The sequence below is a fragment of the Oncorhynchus clarkii genome, chromosome 7, assembly GCF_045791955.1.
Source record: "Oncorhynchus clarkii lewisi isolate Uvic-CL-2024 chromosome 7, UVic_Ocla_1.0, whole genome shotgun sequence".
Taxonomy (NCBI): domain Eukaryota; kingdom Metazoa; phylum Chordata; class Actinopteri; order Salmoniformes; family Salmonidae; genus Oncorhynchus; species Oncorhynchus clarkii.
The window spans coordinates 29,515,104-29,530,611 of record NC_092153.1 but is presented as its reverse complement, the minus strand read 5'-3'; the positions used below and the strand labels follow the sequence as shown (position 1 = coordinate 29,530,611).

The 15,508-nt window shown below is 43.7% G+C and overlaps 1 protein-coding gene across 1 annotated transcript in view; it reads left to right on the top strand.

The window, feature by feature from the left end:
- LOC139413168 (zinc finger protein 180-like) overlaps positions 1–15,508 on the top strand; it is a 70,077-nt gene that overhangs the window by 8,374 nt on the left and 46,195 nt on the right. The gene's annotated exons all lie outside the window — the stretch shown is intronic.

Here is a 15,508-nt window from a genome sequence, read left to right as displayed (position 1 = left end):
AGATTTTAATTATAGTTTTGTTACCTCTATAGTCAAAAATAATTGCATATGTTTTGGGAAATTAGCTAGGTTGAATTTGGTTATTTTAGTTACCTTTTTTATTTGCTTTTTAAAAGAAAGGTTGGAATCAAGTATGATGCCTTGGTACTTAAAATCAGATACCACCGGGAGCTTTTCCCCTGATACATAGACATCTGTCTCAGGGGCATCAGTTGTTGTTTTTTGAGGAACATGCAGACTGTGTTTTATTTTATTGAGATGTAAACATGAGTCTCTGAGCAATTTTGTCATCTGAACCATTATAGTAGTGAGTTGTTGTGTGGTTTGTTTATTTGTTTACTGTGTATTGTTGATTTTAGGAGTTGATTTAACTTAATTAAACATTGTAACATTGATGTGTTTGAGTAGGATTCTTTCTTCCGGGACGGATGGAAGTTATCTAAAATATGTAAGTTGAAGGAGCTATGGGAGAACACGTCTACATTTTTATTAAATGCCTGGGATTAAATGATTGATTCCTTACATTGAGAAATGTACTACATTTGCGACAGAGAAAAAAAGTATTACATTTAGATAGTAATGATATCAGAATGATTGTATCTAAGGATAGCATGTTCACGAAGTTAAGCATACATTATACATTGATGTTGATTAAAATGTATGATTAATGATTTGAGGTACAGTGGAATTATAATTAGGTTTGGTTTATAGTTCACTTTTGAGTTTCTGAATCGATGTTTAATAATGAATAAGTGTTTTGTGTTTTTTCTGGGAAAATGGGTTTTTCATTGTCTCTCTTTGAAATGTTTCCTAGACCTATAATCTTGGGGAGAGTGAGTGAGACTGAGGCCATAAACTACCAAATTGAAAAGGGCCTGGAAGCTTTTGTTTTTACCTTAAGGTTTGCAAATACACACACATAAAACATTTGTTATGACTATTGGTTGGTGTTTTTAAAATACTGTTTGATTTTTTATTTTTTTTTCCTTTGGGTTTGGTGAGTTTTCCATTTGTTTTAGTGCAAAGGTATCTTAAAGGGGCACGCACGCACATGGAATTATAATTTATTTTCTGAGTTTTAATTAAACACGTTAATTCTTTTGATAAAGGAATGTTCTGGGAACCCAGGATACAACATGTAGGAACTATTTGACTATTGTTTGCAATTTGTCTAATATAGTAAAAAACACTTATTTGAAAGGTTTTGTATGACCTATGACCTTCCGTTGTGACTTGATCACCCGCATTGGAAAGCCATTTGGATAATGAATTTATGGTCATTTGTAATACTGATTTCAAGGTAATTTGTGTAATTGATAAATATGTTTGAGTTTACAGTTCTTAGCCATATTAACTAAGGGTGTGCTGCTTTAATTATATTTTCCTATGACCATATGGGTTAAATAATTTCTCTTTGTGGAGTTTTTTCAGTTTAGTGATTTTAATTTGATTAGGTTATTTGAAATGTTGTTTTATTGTTTTCCAGTAGTAGTTTTGTTTTTTACATTACTCTCATATGGAGAGATACAGTGGGGCAAAAAAAGTATTAGTCAGCCACCAATTGTGCAAGTTCTTCCACGTAAAAAGATGAGAGAGGCCTGTAATTTTCATCATAGGTACCCTTCACCTATGACAGACAAAATGAGAAAAAAAATCCAGCAAATCACATTGTAGGATTTTTTATGAATTTATTTGCAAATTATGGTGGAAAATAAGTAGTTGGTCACCTACAAACAAGCAAGATTTCTGGCTCTCACAGACCTGTAACTTCTTCTTTAAGAGGCTTCTCTGTCCTCCACGCGTTACCTGTTTGAACTTGTTATCAGTATAAAAGACCTGTCCACAAACTCAAATAGTCACACTCCAAACTCCACTATGGCCAAGACCAAAGAGCTGTCAAAGGACACCAGAAAAAATGTTGTAGACCTGCACCCGGCTGGGAAGACTGAATCTGCAATAGGTAAGCAGCTTGGTTTGAAGAAATCAACTGTGGGAGCAATTATTTGGAAATGGAAGACATACAAGACCACTGATAATCTCCCTCGATCTGGGGCTCCACGCAAGATCTCACCCCATGGGGTCAAAATGATCACAAGAACGGTGAGCAAAAATCCCAGAACCATACGGGGGGACCTAGTGAATGATCTGCAGAGAGCTGGGACCAAAGTAACAAAGCCTACCATCAGTAACACACTACGCTGCCAGGGACTCAAATCCTGCAGTGCCAGACGTGTCCCCCTGCTTAAGCCAGTACATGTCCAGGCCCGTCTGAAGTTTGCTAGAGAGCATTTGGATGATCCAGAAGAAGATTGGGAGAATGTCATATGGTCAGATGAAACCAAAATAGAACTTTTTGGTAAAAACTCAACTCGTCGTGTTTGGATGACAAATAATGCTGAGTTGCATCCAAAGAACACCATACCTATTGTGAAGCATGGTGGTGATAACATCATGCTTTGGGGCTGTTTTTCTGCAAAGGGACCAGGACGATTGATCCGTGTAAAGGAAAGAATGAATGGGGCCATGTATCGTGAGATTTTGAGTGAAAACCTCCTTCCATCAGCAAGGGCATTGAAGATGAAACGTGGCTGGGTCTTTCAGCATGACAATGATCCCAAACACACCCCCCGGGCAACGAAGGAGTGGCTTCGTAAAAAGCATTTCAAGGTCCTGGAGTGGCCTAGCCAGTCTCCAGATCTCAACCCCATAGAAAATCTTTGGAGGGAAATGAAAGTTTGTGTTGCCCAGCAACAGCCCCAAAACATCACTGCTCTAGAGGAGATCTGCATGGAGGAATGGGCCAAAATACCAGCAACATTGTGTGAAAACCTTGTCAAACGTTTTCTGTAAGTCTTCACCTCTGTCATTGCCAACAAAGGGTATATAACAAAGTATTGAGATAAACTTTTGTTATTGACCAAATACTTATTTTACACCATAATTTGCAAATAAATTCATTACAAATCCTACAATGTGATTTTCTGGATTCTTTTTCTCAATTTGTCTGTCATAGTTTAAGTGTACCTATGATGAAAATTACAGGCCTCTCTCATATTTTTAAGTGGGAGAACTTGCATAATTGGTGGCTGACTAAATACTTTTTTGCCCCACTGTATGTGTATAAAATGGGGGTGGGTTCAATTTTTTTAGGTTTTGGATTGAAGTTTATACACCTTGAGTGATATGTGAACGAGTGTATTATATTGTTGAGTGTATTGTATTGTTGTGTTTGTTTTGTTCTATTCCCGAGGGAATATGGGTCTAACTTCTTGATCTTTGGCTCTACGATGGAGTTGACAGTGAGATGGGGAGTATAAGCCAATTTGAAAGAATAGTTTCAATAGAATGTGTTGATATTCTCTTTGAAATATGCTTAGATATGTGTGTTAAGAAAAATTGGTAAAAATAATCATTTATCATGTAGTTAATGAACTGAACTAAACTGTTGTTTCGAGGTTATCATGAAAAGTGACATCAGACGGTATCTTAATGCATGGAAGAGATAAATGGACCGAATAGTGGGTGTACGTCAAAACCCCCTCTAACTGGCTGAAGAAGAGTGACAAAGTCGTTGAATAAGGCCCTGTCTGGACCACTGGAACCAAGCCAGAAATCGGTGTACAGTGTCCGATCTAAGCTATCAACTGCGTTTCTCTCAGGGGTGTGAGAGGAGTCCACGTGGAGTGAGCATGGAGAGAGATCTGTTCTAAACTTTTCTTATGTTGCTGGTATACTGGTTGACGAATGGACATGCCTTAATGAGTGGTAAAGATGAGACATTGAAATTGGGACATTATCATGGGCCGTCCACTTTGAACTGTACAGCTATCTGAAGAAGAATGAAAAGGACGCCAGACGAATCAGTGCCTGAGAGGAGGGGTTGGTCAACTGTGCCAATAAAATTGTTCAGACTTTTGTGGTATCAGGTTGATTGTAGAGGTCTACACCATGTAAAATTATAGTAATTTAGATTAAGAATGCATTGAAATGCTGATCTATATTGGTAGAAAGAACAGACGGCTCTTGGTTGACCAAGATTTATTTTAGGTGGGGACAGCACTAGAAAACAATTTTGGGGTGCCTAAGTCTAAGACACTGCATCTCAGTGCTTGAGACGTCACTACAGACGGTTCGAGTCCAGGCTGTGTCACAACCGGCCGTAATTGGGAGTTCAATAAAAGTTAAAACATTTTTAAAAATAAATTAAACATAGTTTTCAGAAAGTTCAGACCCCTGCCCCTTTTTCACATTTTGATACATTACAGCTTTATTTTAAAATGGATTTAAAAAAAAAATAGAATCCTCATTAATCTACACACAATAAGGAAAATGTGAAAACAGGTAAAACATAAATAACTTATTTACATAAGTATTCAGACCCTTTGCTATGACACTCAAAATTGCTTTCAGGTGCATCCTGTTTCCATTAATCATCCTTGAGATGTATCTACAACTTGTTCGGAGTCCACCTGTGGTAAATTCAATTGATTTGACATGATTTGGAAGGCACACACCTGTCTATATATGGTTCCAGAGTTGACAGTGCATGTCAGAGCAAAATCCAAGCCATGAGGTCGAAGGAATTGTCCTTAAAGCTCCGAGACAGGATTGTGTCGAGGCACAGATCTGGGGAAGGGTACCAAAAAGAATTCTGCAGTATTGAAGGTCCCTAAGAACACAATGGCCTCCATCATTCTTAAATGGAATACTCTTCCTAGAGCTGGTCACCCGTCCAAACTGAGAACTTGGGGAGAAGTGTCTTGGTCAGGAAGGTAACCAAAAACCTGAATGTTCACTTTGACAGAGCTCCAAAGTTCCTCTGTGGAGATCAGATAACCTTCCAGAAGGACAATCATCTCTGCAGCACTCCACCAATCAGACCTTTATGGTAGAGTGGGCAGACGGAAACCTCTCCCCTATCAACCAGTCATAGGTACTGGCGACAAAGCGCCTCGTAACCTAGCTGGGAATGAGACAGACGGAACCCTTCTGTGGTAACAGACAGGGGCGATTTGTAATCAAATCTAATTCCCAGGAATGGGGTTCATACGAACCACAAAGACTGTGTGTGGGATAATAACATGGCAGTGTCCAACCCTGCTTGTACCCTCGACTCCGCTACCAACCACCAATCTCCAACAGGCCCCTTAACCTGTATCACTAGACACCTCATAGTGAGCTCCAGGTAGGAATTAGCAATGAATCCCAATAATGAGACACCTCTGGGGAGGGGTGTCAGCCAAATTTAAAAAAATATATATACAGTGCCTTGCGAAAGTATTCGGCCCCCTTGAACTTTGCGACCTTTTGCCACATTTCAGGCTTCAAACATAAAGATATAAAACTGTATTTTTTTGTGAAGAATCAACAACAAGTGGGACACAATCATGAAGTGGAACGACATTTATTGGATATTTCAAACTTTTTTAACAAATCAAAAACTGAAAAATTGGGCGTGCAAAATTATTCAGCCCCCTTAAGTTAATACTTTGTAGCGCCACCTTTTGCTGCGATTACAGCTGTAAGTCGCTTGGGGTATGTCTCTATCAGTTTTGCACATCGAGAGACTGACATTTTTTCCCATTCCTCCTTGCAAAACAGCTCGAGCTCAGTGAGGTTGGATGGAGAGCATTTGTGAACAGCAGTTTTCAGTTCTTTCCACAGATTCTCGATTGGATTCAGGTCTGGACTTTGACTTGGCCATTCTAACACCTGGATATGTTTATTTTTGAACCATTCCATTGTAGATTTTGCTTTATGTTTTGGATCATTGTCTTGTTGGAAGACAAATCTCCGTCCCAGTCTCAGGTCTTTTGCAGACTCCATCAGGTTTTCTTCCAGAATGGTCCTGTATTTGGCTCCATCCATCTTCCCATCAATTTGAACCATCTTCCCTGTCCCTGCTGAAGAAAAGCAGGTCCAAACCATGATGCTGCCACCACCATGTTTGACAGTGGGGATGGTGTGTTCAGCTGTGTTGCTTTTACGCCAAACATAACGTTTTGCATTGTTGCCAAAAAGTTCAATTTTGGTTTCATCTGACCAGAGCACCTTCTTCCACATGTTTGGTGTGTCTCCCAGGTGGCTTGTGGCAAACTTTAAACAACACTTTTTATGGATGTCTTTAAGAAATGGCTTTCTTCTTGCCACTCTTCCATAAAGGCCAGATTTGTGCAATATACGACTGATTGTTGTTCTCTGGACAGAGTCTCCCACCTCAGCTGTAGATCTCTGCAGTTCATCCAGAGTGATCATGGGCCTCTTGGCTGCATCTCTGATCAGTCTTCTCCTTGTATGAGCTGAAAGTTTAGAGGGACGGCCAGGTCTTGGTAGATTTGCAGTGGTCTGATACTCCTTCCATTTCAATATTATCGCTTGCACAGTGCTTCTTGGGATGTTTAAAGCTTGGGAAATATTTTTGTATCCAAATCCGGCTTTAAACTTCTTCACAACAGTATCTCGGACCTGCCTGGTGTGTTCCTTGTTCTTCATGATGCTCTCTGCGCTTTTAACGGACCTCTGAGACTATCACAGTGCAGGTGCATTTATACGGAGACTTGATTACACACAGGTGGATTGCATTTATCATCATTAGTCATTTAGGTCAACATTGGATCATTCAGAGATCCTCACTGAACTTCTGGAGAGAGTTTGCTGCACTGAAAGTAAAGGGGCTGAATAATTTTGCACGCCCAATTTTTCAGTTTTTGATCTGTTAAAAAAGTTTGAAATATCCAAAAAATGTCATTCCACTTCATGTTGATTCTTCACAAAAAAATACAGTTTTATATCTTTATGTTTGAAGCCTGAAATGTGGTAAAAGGTCGCAAAGTTCAAGGGGGCCGAATACTTTCGCAAGGCACTGTATATGTTTGAATGCTTTTAAGACTATTCTTTGACACCTTTTCTCTTCCTTTGAAATTCTTATAGGACAGAACATGGACATAATGCAATTGGGATCAAGAAGAAGGTACAGATATGTTGTAGGACAGCTGCATTTGAAGTGTACATTTAACCTACATAGCAGTCAATACAAACTGAAATATATTAGCATACAAATGTGTGCAAATTATATTTTCAGATCTTCTCAAAAATGAATCAAGTCCATGGAATGGATATAGACAAAAAGAGAATTCAAGGACTATCAGAGGTAGAGAGGTGAGGCAGGGGTGAGGACATCATCCTGCTATTTTGACAGTCCCTGATGGACAATACAGCAGGGGTATTTGCTCTTATTCCTTCCCTTTCTCTAATGTATTTTGTAATAAAATTAGCAAGTGTAGTAAGATCATTGCTTTACTTTACTCGGACTGGAGACCACAGCAGCGATTCTGCTCTTGCCCAACCTCTTCAATGAGGACCTGTGTGGCCTTTATGTCCGTGACAAGGTATGCCAATGCACCAATCATCTGTTTCTTCATAAACATAATGGAGCATGCTTATATAAAACCACAGCTGAACATTTATGGTCTTTGTTAATTGTAGGTGTATTAATCTTTTCTTACTTTTGTTGACACAGATTTCACCGCTCTTCACTCCTTTACTGCACATCGGCGGAAATCCATTTCACCATGAGTGAAAATCCAGCTGACCTTTGATGGGGAGAACATCCACGCCCTCGATGACGTCCCCATGGGACTTGTCAGAAAAACACTTATGTTATTAAGTGACTGTGTTCTGGGGATAAGAGAAGTTGGGGTGAAGTTACCAGGGCCGGTCATGAAGATGGCAAACTTCCTAACATAACTAAGTGGATACAATATACACACTAAAGCTGAAAAATCTGTATTTAGCATCAAGTCTACAATATTGTTAGTTTACCTATGATTCATTTTTTAATATATGTTGTTTTTATTGTACATCATTATTTGTGATTTTTTTTTTTATGTCATGAAAAGCACTATACAAAGTAAATGTTTTATTTTGTATGGTCTGACATGTCTACAGAAATTTTGTAATTTTGTAATGTGTTTTGTTTGGTAAGTTTTTTTGTAAATATTAATTCATATTTGTGGTGCCAGTAAATAAACAATGAATTATTTAAATCAACATTGCCAATATTGTTATTATCAAAATATGTTTTTATAATGGAGGGAGGACAGGGAGTTAAAAAATGAACCCCAAAAGGTTATTTGAGGAACCATGATAAGGGGTTCTTCAAATCACTTTTAGGGGTTCCCCCCCAGTTTCAATTTGAAGAACCCCTAAAGGATACTCCAGGAACCTTTACTTTTTAGAGTGTATATTGATAAAAGTCACCTTGTCCGAGAGACATTTACATACTTATACACAGCCCCATTTGGGATGACTATTTTGGGGCGAAATAGCAGCCAGAACAGACAGACCTGATATCGCCCATAATTCGACGTCCTAGGACGTCAAGTGCTGAGTGGGTATGATCAAAGTTATTATATTTAGCTGCACTTTGTAGTACATTTTTACACAAAAATAAATGTTTCTGATGCCACGTCACCCGGTTTCAAAGGGAGTTGTGGGATGTGCGTCTTTCAGGTGATTCTGCCACTGTGACGTATAATCTAGTGGACGGGACGCTTCTTCAACATCAACAGCTATTCAGCCACCTTGGTTCACTCTAACTTTACGGAAAAAGGTTTAATTAATAAATCTAGCAACTCCTCTCATACTGAGAATAATTACAGGTGCACCTTACTATCTTATACCTTACTATCTTATACTATATCATACATGGTCTTAACTAGTAAACACAGATTCTAGTTTTCATCCAGTTCACATAGATAGCTGGCTCGGCCCTCTTCACACCTCCAAGGTGTCCCCTCACTCAGGAATACACACTCAGAGCCTATTGCCTCGCCCCTGTTTACGCCTCCAAGGTGCCCCCCTCACACAGGAATACACACTCAAAGCCTATGAGGCTTTTATAAAAACTCTGCTTGTTTCGCTCACCTTTTTATTTTTTGTAGACTACGTTTGAGATGTGGTATCCACTTGGCTCGCTGCCTCTCAGATCAAAGGTGGGTCCATCTGCTCCGTTCCCAAAGTGTGGTCTCCTGAAATTCCAAGTTTGAGGGATCCCTCGTGTTCCATTTACCCAGGTCGTCAGGAGCAGTCACCAAGTGAAGATTCACATCCCAATCGCCAAATGTGGTTAATTTCTTTAATATCAAATGAGGAGACAAACTTATAACACAAGTCAGAGTTATTCTTAAACTAAATCTTTATTCACTTAATAATAAGGGAGCAGGTCAATACAGCGTACACATATAAAGTGACTCAATTGAGTGCTCTACGATAATGATGGCTGGTCGACAAATCACCCCCAGATGATTTGTTGAGAGCCACGAGACAAAAGTACAATGGTCTTTAATAGCCAAGAATACACCCCTTTCAACCTACATGACCAACAATAGACATATAGAACGGGTAACAAGGTTAAGATTTGTATGAAAGATACTTATAATTCACAGCATCTCATGTAAAAACAGTACTCTTTGTGTAGAGACCAGGTTCTGGCCCTGGGGTCATCTCTCCCCGGTACCATATAGAACATTAACTCATGCTCTGGAATGCGGTCTCTTTAGGTTTTATAACCCAAAAGACATTGTAAATCTCCTGTCAGTTATCTCCCAGAGGCCCATCCTCAGTAGAACACACAGATTGTTCAAAGAACCATCTATTCGGTTGCAAAAAACAACCATTTGATCCAATAAAAGTATAACATAATGTTGCAGTTATGCTCTCAGTGTCCACTGAAAGTTGACTAGTAACAACAACTGGGACATAAAAGACACCCACCATGAGACCCACTAAATCTGCCCAAGAAGAGGCAAATAAAAGAAAAACCCACACCAAACTTAAAGACAGGAAGCAAACCAAAAAGGTGGTTAAAATAATTTATTACAATCAATACCATTCATACTATTACAAAATCATAATTCTCATTCATTCTTAATTAATTGTATTTACAAAAACATTAAACAAAAACAAACCTCAGGGGAGCATCGTCCCTCCCCGTCATACCTAACCAATACCTAACCCTTTCCCTATCTCCCCTTCCCTAATCTATCCCCTTACCAAACTCACTCTAACACTCCCAGCCCTAAACCCCCTTTCCACCTCTCCCGTGCCGCATGCTTCCCCCACTTCCTCTCCTCCCTCTTCATCTTCCCCCTCAAATCACCTTCCACCCTTCTCACTATCCCTTCCACCCCCCAATCTCTCCCTGTCTTGACTAAATTCTGCCTGGCTTCCCACAGTCCCTTTTTAAAGAGACTCATGAGAAGCCACAGCAGAAACCTGTCCCTATCTGTTCCCTTTGCTCTCCCTACGCCTCTCTCTAGCCTAGCCCATGTCACAACAAAATCACTCCTAACCACACCTAGCATTACCCGTGCCCTAGCCCAGACTAGTCCGGCAAAGGCACAGTCCCAAAAGGCATGGCGCACAGTCTCCTCCCTGCCACAAGAGGATCTTGGACAGGTGGGGGATTGCACCAAACTATACCGGTACAAGATGGCACGTACCGGCAAGCACTTATGGAGGCCCAACCAATTCAGGTCCTTGAGCCTATTGTCCAGGCCCCGCGCCTGCACTCCCTCCCAGACCACTGACGAGATGCCCGCTACAGGCGCAGGACTTCCTGCCTGCCTGACCTCCTCGTACAGGTGCCTGTGGTCTAAACCTACTCGGGCAACTTCAACCTCGGGGTGCGCACGCAGCCACTTGGCCGCATGGCCAAAATGCCACGGCAGCTGTTCCGCCCGAGGACCCGCGTTAGACCACACCATTACGCTTCTCGCCTTATACGAGAAGAACACCCGCAGGAGGTAACCGGACGGGTGTATAACCGGACGAGCAAGCTCCGTCAACAAGAAAGAAACAAAAATGGCGTCCAGCTTGAGGGGGAAATGTGGTACCCCCCTACCTCCCTCCCCGATGGGACAGATCATGCGTGCCCTGGCGACCCACTCGCACCTGCCACTCCACATAAACTGAAACACAAGTCTCACTAGAGGCCTCCTCAGACAAGCCGGCAATGGGTAGATGTATGCCACATACAAAAGAGACGGCAACACATCCACCTTTAGGACCAGGACTTTGCCCATAAAAGACAAATACCTAGCCTTCCACATTGCTAGCTTCCTCCGTACCACTGCGATACGCATGTTCCAGTTTAGCGTCGCTGAGCCGGAGGTCTCAAAATGAACCCAGAGAATCCTCAGGGCCCCTTCACAGAGAGATAACCCCCCAGGCACATCCGTTCTACCGCGCCATCTTCCGAAAAACTTGACGGAAGACTTTGCATGGTTCAGAACCGCTCCCGACGCTCGGGTGAAATCCCCAAAGATGGCAAGGGACCTTGTCAGGCACGAGTCCTTGCACAACAGCAAGGAAGTGTCGTCGGCGTACTGCGTCATCTTAACACACAGCCCACCGCTTCCAGGGATCAACAAGCCTTCCACCCCTGTGTCTGCCCTAATGGCAGCCCCCAGAGGCTCCATGTACAGAACGAAGAGGAGAGCCGAGAGTGGGCATCCCTGCCTGACCCCAGACGAGAGGTCAAAAACGTCACCTAAGTGACTATTTACACTAACTCGACACCCCGCTCCGACATATAAAGTACGGATCCATCCTATAAACTTCTCCCCAAATCCTAATCTACCTAACACCCTGAATAGAAAAGATCTATTCACGCGATCAAAAGCTTTCGCCTGATCTAGCGCTGCTACCATTAAAGGCAGCCCTCTATCTTCAACCCAAGCGATGGAATCCCTGATCAACTGTAGGTTCCATCTTATAGAGCGGCCCTCTACCCCGCACGTCTGATCCTCGTGGACGACGTAGGGAAGGGCTGTGCGCAACCGGTCTGCTAAAACCTTTGCAAGAATCTTGTAATCTACGCACAGCATGGTCAATGGCCGCCAGTTGCCAAGGTCAGTTGCTTCCCCCTTCTTATAAAGAAGTGACAGCACACCAACAGCCATTGATCCCCCCGGGACCCCCGTCTCAAGGATGGCCTTCAAGACTTCGAGAACCACTGGTCCAAGTATACCCCAAAACTTGAGGTAAAACTCAGCCGGCAGCCCATCCATCCCAGGCACCTTCCCTTTTCCCATCCTCCTAAGAGCGCTCTCAACCTCTTCTAGTGAGATCTGGGCCTCCATCACGTCTCTAATGTCCTCTGGCAACCGCCGGGACAAGTGTTCTAAAAACACGTTTCCCTGCTCTACATCTATTTCCCTTTCCTTAAATAAACCTTGGAAATGATCAGTTGTCACCCTGACCATTTCCTCTGGTTTACTTACTATACTACCATTTTCTTCCCTAACTCCCTTCATTACCTTCCTACTCTGTCTGGCCCTAACCGACTTAAAGAACATAGCGGAACAAGTCTCATTATGTTCTAGAAAGCCACTATGCGCACGCTCCAGGAAAGCTCGAGCCTTCTGCTCCTGCAGCTCCCTGAGCTGCGCCTTTAGGGCTGCGAATCTCTCCCAGTCAATCGACCCGCCGAGGTTGCCTGCCTCGTACTCGAGTTCAATTAACCTTTGGATACGATCCACCTCCCTCCTTTCCTCCCTTTTTTTCCTTCTACAATATCCTATTATAAAAGCCCTTATCCTCCCCTTGACTAAATCCCACCACTCTAACACCCCCTCGCACATGGACCGGAGGCCGTCAAGCCTCCGAAAGAAACAAAAAAATGCATCAACGAAAGCCTGCTCCTCCAGTATATCCCGATCTAACTTCCAGTACCCCCTACCGAAGAGGCAGACTGGCGACCCCACCTGCAGGAACACCCCGTCGTGATCTGTGAAGAAAACAGGCAACAGTCGCCCAGACAACTGACCCAAAGACCTGGATACAAAAATGTAGTCGAGCCTCCGCGCAACCCCCCTGGAGTTGCGCCATGTAGGACCGACCATTGCCGGAGTAGTGTGCAGGCCACCATCAACCAGACCATGGCAAGCCATTAGCCCAGAGATGGCACCTGCACTGCTATCACCGCCTAACCCTAAATCTATATTAAAGTCTCCTCCTATCACCAAGTGCCTGTTTGTAACACACAGGGGCGCCAGACAGTCCACCATCTCCCTCCTGTCTGCCGCCACCTGTGGCCCATACACCCCAATTAACCTATATCTAGCTTCTCTAAACTTAACATCTATCCCCAAAACTCTACCCTGCATTATTACAAAAGTGTTCTCTATTTTAACCTCTCTATGCCCACACAAAATCCCTACTCCTGTTGAGTGCACCCCTCCTATGCCCCAAAAAGATTCCCCCTTATCCCACTCCCTCTTAAATCTACACACATCCCCACCATCCCTCAGGTGAGCCTCCTGTAAAAAACAGAAATCAAACCCCACACCCTCTAAATAACAAAAAACCGCCCTCCTTTTAACATTATCCCTTAAGCCCCTAACATTTAGACTAAAAAAAGAAACAGAACTATTCATTTAAATATTTACAACAAATAAAAACCCCAAAACCCAAAGAAAAACCAGGAGACTCACCCGATGCTCCCCTGGTCCATCTCCACCGGCGGGGACGTCCTCTCCTCTCCTGACGCCCCCCCGTCCTCCATCCCAACCCATGATCCAGGCAGTGTGTTGGGTCCTCCCTCCCCACCCACCATCCCCCCCTCCCTGTTTGCCTCGGGGCTGCATATAGGGGACCCCATCTCCCCAAACAGGAGTTGGGATCCCTCTAGCAAACAACCCACCGACCCCTCACTGGAGTCATCCACTAAAATGCAAGGGGCTGAGGCAAACCGGGAGGACAAATTACCCTCCCTCCCCCCCCCCGCCACTCTCTTAACCCCCCCCTCCCCCTCCACACCCCCCTCCCTCTCACTTCCTGCCAAGCTCCCCCTCTTTATCCCTTTCTTCTTTGGTGAAGGAGGTAGCGGGGAGACACAACGTCCCATCCCCACTAACCCCTCCACCAAATCCCTCATTTCGACCTCGAGGAAGCCCGGCAGGCTGTCCCCCCACTCCTTCCCCCCCATCTCCCCCCCCTACCACCCCCTCCCCTCCCACCTCCCCTCCTCCCTCCTTCTCCGTCACTGTCCCCGTTCCCTCTTCCACTCCTTCTCGTACGACTGTCCCCTTCTCCCTCTTCTCAGCTCCTCCACCTTCTTCCGTCCCCTTTTTCTTCTCTCCTTCTGTTCCATTCTTTTCTTCTCCTCGCCTCTTTCTTCCCACCTCATCCTTCTTCCCATCTTCTTCCTGCGCCGTCTTTTCCCCTGTGCCATCCATGCAATCCGCACGCGTCCTTTCTTTCCTCCCCCCATCCCCCGCTCCCCCCCCAGCTGCAGACGCGTATGACCTGTGACGAGCCGGGCAATCACGCCACAGGTGTGCTCTTGAGCCACACCCGTGGCAAGCCTTGGGCTCGTCACATTCCTTGGCCTCGTGCTCTTCCGACCCACAAAATCGACACCTCTTGGCACTGCACGAGGCCAGGATATGGCCGTAGGCCATACAACGCCTGCAGAACGGGGGCTGACGGGCATAGTAGAGTGTTCCCCTGTCAGCCCCCAGGGAGAACATCGCCGGAGGATGGAGGTAGCCATCCACACTCTTCGGGGACTCCCTGAGTAACGCCTGGAACCCTCTTCTCCCGTTCCAGAAACCCAGGGAGTCCCTGAGGTACCTCGCTGAGGAGACATTGTCCATGTACCTCCCCAGAAAGGCCCTCACCTCTTCATCTTTCACGTGCGGATTGTACATGGTTACGGTGACCACCCTGAAGTTGTTCTTCGCCAGGCTGGTCACCGCATAATGGCACAGGGGTCCTGTTTTCTCCGCTTCCTTTGCCATCTTCATTACTTCGTCGTGTTTTTCTTCTTTGTGAAACGTCACATCGAAAGCCTTCTCATTCGGGTTCCCTTGAAGGCAGAGCACTTCCTTCACCTCTATCCTGAGGCATCCCATCAAAATAGTCCTTCCAAATGTCTCTCTACTCCACGGCTCCATCTCATTTTCAGTCCAGGCAAATCGTAAGGTATTTGCCATACCAATCCCCGGAACCGATCTTGTTTGCTTGTATTGATTCATTTAAAAAAATAAGCTCTCTTCAGAAAGAAGCTTCAACTTGGAATGAAAACATATTTTAATCAAAAAGGTGGAGCAACTAAAGGTGTTGACTCTCCACATCTATCAAGACAACTGGAGCACAGGGCCAGACACTCTTAAATAGAACCTGAAACACCACGAGATGGACAAGCCATTACAGGTGTAACACATACTGACAAACGAGGTGACACCAATCAGTGCGCCCTACGTACTAACGAGCTATACGTGCTAAAGTCCAACCTCAAAACATAAATGGAAAAACTAAAGACTGTAACACCTTAAGAGAATGCGCACCACCAACAGAAAACAACTTCCATTTCACATTATAATCAACTACAATATAAACATGGTGTCTGCTGGCTGTCAACAATTAAAAACAATAAAAAAAGAACATATTTTTTATTTGAATCAGTTCTCCCTACATGTCTTCCTAAAACGCACTAGCTTCT